The sequence below is a fragment of the Corylus avellana genome, chromosome 4, assembly GCF_965113065.1.
Source record: "Corylus avellana chromosome 4, dhCorAvel1.hap1.2, whole genome shotgun sequence".
In the NCBI taxonomy this organism is placed as follows: Eukaryota; Viridiplantae; Streptophyta; class Magnoliopsida; order Fagales; family Betulaceae; genus Corylus; species Corylus avellana.
The window spans coordinates 9,179,722-9,186,760 of NC_142493.1; the positions used below are offsets into that span (position 1 = coordinate 9,179,722).

General features: G+C 37.4%; 1 pseudogene; it reads left to right on the forward strand.

Moving 5' to 3' along the window:
- Positions 1–248: 248 nt before the first annotated feature.
- Positions 249–6,560, forward strand: LOC132178012 (uncharacterized; annotated as a pseudogene).
- The last annotated feature ends 479 nt before the right edge of the window (positions 6,561–7,039 follow it).

The following is a 7,039-nucleotide window of genomic DNA, read 5'->3' on the forward strand; positions in this document are numbered from 1 at the left end:
AAATAAACAAGAACAAATGTGTTGTTTAGCTAAATTTTATATTTAGTTAAATATTTTCTGCACATAAATGTAAATGCTCTTAAAATGCAAGTCCCTTCAATGGGTCTACAGTAGTAGGTAATGGGGTTTTCATATGAAAGTCTGGGGAAATGATAAGCAAATGCATGGGTCTAAACATCATGAGATGAAGGAACCAAAAAAAAAAAAAAACTGAACCCTATTGCTAGAATTGCATATATTGCATTTTACTTCAGCATCTTTTCTCGCATCCATCTAGAGTTAATGGCCTTCCGGGGTTTTTGTTTGTACTTTGCTGTATTGGCTCTCAGTTTGGAGCCTCGGCTCCTGAAATCTGAGAGCCTGACATGCAATTTAAATGACTCGAAAGCCCTGACTGGTTTCTCCAGTTGTTTGGAATCAATGGTTGATGGGTGGAACAGCATAGCTTTCCCTGATTGCTGCAGTTGGAGTGGTGTCATTTGTGATAGTTCCACTGTTCCTGGCACAAGGGTAGTTGGCTTGGAACTTGGTAACCAAAGGCTTACAGGTAAGATATGTGAATCCTTGGCAGAATTGCATCACTTGAGAGTTTTAAACCTGTCTTATAACTATCTCACCGGTGCCCTTCCTGCTGAGTTGTTTCAACTGCAGAAGTTAGAGGTCATAGACGTAAGCAACAATGATCTTATTGGTTCAATCAACACAGGTATGTGTAGAACATCTACGGGTATTCGTGTTCTTAACTTCTCTAATAACCATTTTTCTGGAGAAGTTCCAAAAGATTTGGCAAATTGTACCTCTCTGCATTATCTCTCCTTTGATAAAAATAATTTATCAGGGAGTTTGCCCGAGAGTGTCTTCCAACTGCAAAATCTTAGTGAACTGCATTGTTAGTTCTTGTGTTGGCTTAATTCAGTTCCAAAATGCAGATGCTACTGTTCACATCTCAAACACTGATATAGAATGCTTAGAATCCAATCTTCACCGTTCATAATGTAGATTCATGTGTTATGAACGCCCCTGCAAAATTTCAGCTCAATCGGACCACAAACGCCTATCTGTCGGAGCTGTTGATCAAGACTGGACAGGCCGGGTCCGGACCGCAATTCCCCGGGTCCGGACCTCATTTCCAGAAACTGAAATCTTGCTCCGCAAAGCCGTGTCCGGACCGCCCATTAACATGTCCGGACACCCCGTAAGTTTTAGGCCCAAAAACGTGATTTTAAGTGGGTTAGGTCTAGGGTTTTGTCGGGGGTATATATATATATCATTATAGAAGAGAGAAGTACGAATTTTCACCCCCAGAGAGTTCGTCGGAGGCTGTGCTAAGAGAGATCATATGTGGTGAGCGTTAAATTAAATCTCTTAGAGTTTTAGTTATTCCTTTGATAAATCTACGGTTGAGAAGTTTATCGAAAGGGTCCGGTAAAGGAGAATCACGTTGAAGAAGATTGTGAGCAAGGAGACGAGTTGTAGGCTTGTCGATCTTACAAAGCCAAGGTCTTGCAAAGGGTTGTAAGTGTTCCTAGTGTCTGTAATCTCTGGATAATCTTTTGATAGTGATTTCCTGGGTTTGGCTGCCCCGGAGAGGTTTTACTTTTAGATCAGTTTCTAAAAGGTTTCCTCTTCGTAACCAAAATATCTGTGTCTGCCTCTTTATTGCTTTATATATTTTGGGTGATTGAATTGTTTATTGCTTCATAATATTAATTCCGCATAAATTGTGATAAACAAGTTTTTGGAGTCGGCATAGCGTTTTTCAATTGGTATCAGAGCGGGTTCACTCTATTTGGATTAAATTCTTGAGTGAGATCTGTTGACTCCTGTTTGCTATGAATACTTCTCAAGGAGAATATGATCTTATAAACTCCTTCAACAATTTATTGGAAAAATTCACTCTTTTGAGACATCAATACACAAATGTTGTGGGGGAGTTTCAAGATCTTAAGCATGTGAATGAATCTATTGTTACTAAATTGTCTGAATCACATGCTTTAATTGATTCTTTAAAATCTGAAAATTCTGTTTTAGGATCTAAAGTTGATTTGTTAGAGAATAAATTAAAAGGGTCAGAAACTCAATTGAAAAAATTCTCTAGCAATTCCCTTGAGAATATGTTACATACTCAGAATTCTGATTGTGATAAATCTGAGTTAAGTTTTGATTGTCATGTTGCTTTGTCTTCTAACAATGATTCTACTTCCGAGATAATATTTGTTAAATCAGAAAAAGTAGAAGACTATGTGGTTAAAAGAAAAACAGAAGCTGCCTCGACCTCACAAGGTAAGAAAGTTAAGAAAATTCATATTGAACCTTATGTATCTTACCCTAAATTTAGAGTCGTCCATCCTCCTAGGAATCTACCTCCTAAAAGGTTTATCCCTACTTGTCATCATTGTGGAAAAGTTGGTCACATTCGACCAAACTGTTTTAAATTGAAACCTCATGTGCATAAAAATAAAAATTCTGTTTCTAGAAAACATTATGAGGGTTTGGTAATGATGATGGGAGGTGTGTCTAGAGTAGACAAGTTTGAAAATGTTCACGTCTCTACACCTTTATTCAAGAAGGTTTGGGTTAGGAAGGATTATACCATTCACCCATTGAGGGGGAGTGGTAGTGATCTCACCTAAAGTTAGGTGAGTCAATAACATGCCTAGGATTGATTGTTTTGCTTATTTTTGAATATCCTAGAGCGTGTTATTTTTCATTGCTTTGCATTTTTTTTTTTTTTGCTTTATTGTTTATGCACTGCATTGTTTTTGTTGTTACACTTTCTGTATGAAGAGTATATACATGATTGTTTTGAGATTCATGTTTTGAGGCATATTCATAAAGGATTTTTCAAGAAATTCATATATCATGATCTTTGAAAAGCTTATAAATGAGATGTTGTGTGCGGACCACCAAGATTTTTGTCTACTTGCTAATCAAATGTTCAGGAATGTGTAATGTCTTGTGAAGACCTAGAAGTAGTTATTAAACCAAATCATTATTTTGTAGTGGGACCTATAAGATGTGATGAAAGTTTAATGCTAAAGGACATTCATGTCTTGCCTGTTGTAATCTCAGTTCAAGCATGTTGTTTTGTTTAGCATTGCATTTTTCTTTGTTTTGCATTTTTTTTGTGTGTGCATTTCTTTTGTGAAAAATTTCAAAAAGACAAAAATATGTTACTTTGATTGTTTCATTTTCTTTCTTTTATCTTATGCACCTAGATAGTCCATTAATTTTTCATGTTGTTTTTTATGGATTTAATTCCTTACGTCTTGGAATGTTCTTAATATGCATGAGATGAAAATTTGTGTCAATGGACTTGTTTTTGTGGTTACCTAAAGCCTGAGCTTATGTGGTACATTTTTCCCATGCCTTATCTTTTGTGCACATTTAAGCTTAAATTGAGGTTTTGTTTCACTTTATTTGTGAGGTCTGTTAAGTAGCCATATGAGGTTTTTGACTAGTCATATTTTTCAAATTGACCATATGCTAGTTGAACCTAGGGCTTAAAAATTCATGCTTTCTCTGTTGTGATAAGCACCAAAAGTTTAATGACACTTTCTCAAAGAAAAAAATAAACAAAATAGTGAAACAAATAAAATCAAAAGATCATATTCCAAAAGGAATTTATTTCACTGTGTCAAACTTGTGCAAAATATTTTACAAAGAGAATTGTATAGGATGAGAGTGGCTAGGCCCTAGTATGATAAGGTTTGACTTTTGATTTGATATACTTGTCAAAACCTCATGGTGGTGAAACTTTCTCCTCATTTTGTAAATTGAAAATTTTTCTCTTTGGATAGCTTACCCACACACCACACAAGCATAGGTTGAATGGAACATTTTCTTGGCTTGGGTTAAGCAATATGAGTTTCTAGCCATTTCTAGTCTCATGTATATTTTGCATATTTGGAGCATGTTTGGATATTCATTGTGCAATACATGAGTCATTGATGTGTTATCATGTGTGTTCATTTAACTTTTAAGGGGGAGAAACATGCTTTGCATTTCCAGTTTCCTGTTGTTAATTGAGTCATACATTGAAGGGGAGTTTTGCTGATGTTTCTTTATAACCACGCATTCTACGTCATTTTTTTATCATGAGTTTTATTTATGTCTTCTTATTCCACATATGCCTTGATGTATTTTGTGAAGTGTTTCAGGAAACATGAAGACCTTTTGTCATTCTGTGACAAAAAGGGGGAGTAAATATGGGGAGATGATGGAATTGGCTCGGCATTTTGGTTTTGTCACTGAATTGCCAAAGGGGGAGTTTGTTAGTTCTTGTGTTGGCTTAATTCAGTTCCAAAATGCAGATGCTACTGTTCACGTCTCAACACTGATATAGAATACTCAGAATCCAATCTCCGCCGTTCATAATGTAGATTCATGTGTTATGAACGTTCCTGCAAAATTTCAGCTCAATCGGACCACAAACGCCTATCGATCGGAGCTGTTGATCAAGACTGGACAGGCCAGGTCCGGACCGCAATTCCCCGGGTCCGGACCTCATTTCCAGAAACTAAAATCTTGCTCCGCAAAGCCGTGTCCGGACCGCCCATTAACATGTCCGGACACCCCGTAAGTTTTAGGCCCAAAAACGTGATTTTAAGTGGGTTAAGTCAAGGGTTTTGTTGGGGGTATATATACATCATTATAGAAGAGAGAAGTACGAATTTTCACCCCTAGAGAGTTCGTCGGAGGCTGTGCTAAGAGAGATCATATGTGGTGAGCGTTAAATTAAATCTCTTAGAGTTTTAGTTATTCCTTTGATAAATCTACGGTTGAGAAGTCTATCGGAAGGGTCCGGTAAAGGAGAATCACGTTGAAGAAGATTGTGAGTAAGGAGACGAGTTGTAGGCTTGTCGATCTTACAGAGCCAAGGTCTTGTAAAGGGTTGTAAGTGTTCCTAGTGTCTGTAATCTCTGGATAATCTTTTGATAGTGATTTCCTGGGTTTGGCTGCCCCGGAGAGGTTTTACTTTTAGATCGGTTTCTAAAAGGTTTCCTCTTCGTAATCAAAATATCTGTGTCTGCCTCTTTATTGCTTTATATATTTTGGGTGATTGAATTGTTTATTGCTTCATAATATTAATTCCGCATAAATTGTGATAAACAAGTTTTTGGAGTCGGCATAGCGTTTTTCATGCATCTTCAAGATAATTGGATATCTAGGCTGCTGAATAATGGAATTGGTAACCTCTCTAACCTTGTGAAACTGGATATCTCCTCTAATATGTTTTCTGGAGATCTTCTAGATGTTTTTGGGAGCCTTAGAAGGCTTGAGCATTTCTCAGTCAATTCAAATCTATTTTCTGGCCGTTTGCCAACTTCGTTGGTGAACTCCCCATCACTTCAAATGCTAAATTTGAACAACAACTCTCTAAGGGGTCCCATCAACCTCAACTGTTCTGCAATGAAAAATCTTGTCTCCCTGGATCTTGGCTCTAATCTGTTCCACGGTCCAATTCCAGAGAGTCTATCCTTCTGTCAAAGATTGACTGTACTTAATCTGCTCGCAACAACCTTAATAATGAACTTCCCAAAGGTTTCAAGAATCTTCGGGCCCTAACGCATTTCTCAGTCTCAAACACCAGCCTTGTTAATATATCATCAACTCTTGGGATTTTGCAACACTGTAGAAACTTAAGTATGCTAGTCCTTTCGATGAACTTTCTTGATGAAGAAATGCCCGCTGATGCGAATCTGCAATTCAAAAGCCTCATTAGTCTAATTCTTGGCAATTGTAAACTCAGAGGTTCAATCCCACAATGGTTGAGTAGTTGCCATAAATTGCAGTTGTTGGATTTATCATGGAATCATTTGGGTGGAACCATTCCATCTTGGTTTGGAAAATTTGAATCTCTTTTCTACTTGGATTTGTCAAATAACTCTTTCAAAGGGGAGATACCAAAGAGCTTGACCCTTCTACAGAGCCTCATAACTGGGACTATCTCACTTCAAGAGCCTGTTTCAAGTTCTCAGCTTTCAATAAATAGACAAGGTGGGCAAAGCTTGAGGTATAAGCAGATTTCGGGCCTTCGACCAACTTTAGAACTTAGTTACAACATGCTCCAAGGGCCAATCTGGCAAGGTTTTGGGAATTTGAGAAGTCTCCATGTCTTCACCCTGAAAGACAATAACCTGTCAGGACCTGTTCCAGATAATTTATCTGGGATGTCAAGCTTAGAGGTACTGGACTTGTCCCAGAATAAGCTATCAGGAGAAATACCTCGTTCCTTTGTTAATCTTAGCTTCCTGTCGGCTTTCAATGTATCATATAATCAGCTGTGTGGAGAAATCCCTCAAGGAAGTCAGTTTGATACTTTCCCAAATACAAACTTTGTGGGAAACATTGGTCTTTGTAACTCACAGTGTACTTGTGAGCCTGAACAGCCTCCTTCTCATTCATTAAGAGAGAAAAAGATGAACATCTTTGGTTTGGAATTTGGAATTGGAGCTGCAACAAGTTTGGTTCTTAGTGTCACCTGTTGCTTCATGTCTGGATGGGTGCTTTCCAAGCCTAAAAAAAGGAAGAATGCAGTAACTAGAATTGGACGTTAGAGGTACTTCAGAGTTGTCTCTATAAGAAGAAAGCTTGGGGTCGAGTCAGAGCTGTCTTCTTATGGTTTAAAAAGTTGCCATGTATCTGCTTGAGGTTATATTAATTAATATTTTTTCAGTTTTCAATCTTTAAAATTTGTATATGTAAATCTTCTATCTCAAAAAATGCAATAGAAACCTCATTTCAATCTGGGTACCAATAAAATAAAATAAAAACAACTACAATTGGATATTGGTTGGGTAAATGCTAATGAAACAAACACCATTAAGTCCACAACTCCTCACATGGCAACTAAAGCAAAGTCTATATTCTCCACAAGGCAAGTACGTGAACTGCAAGACTACACTCCTCATATGGAACCTCAAGTAACGGCTACATCCTCAACAAAGGCAAAGAAAATCCAACATTTACAGCAAACCAAATCAGCCCAACGACTAGTGCTCAACAAGAAAGGAAAACCATCAATCACTTTTATTTA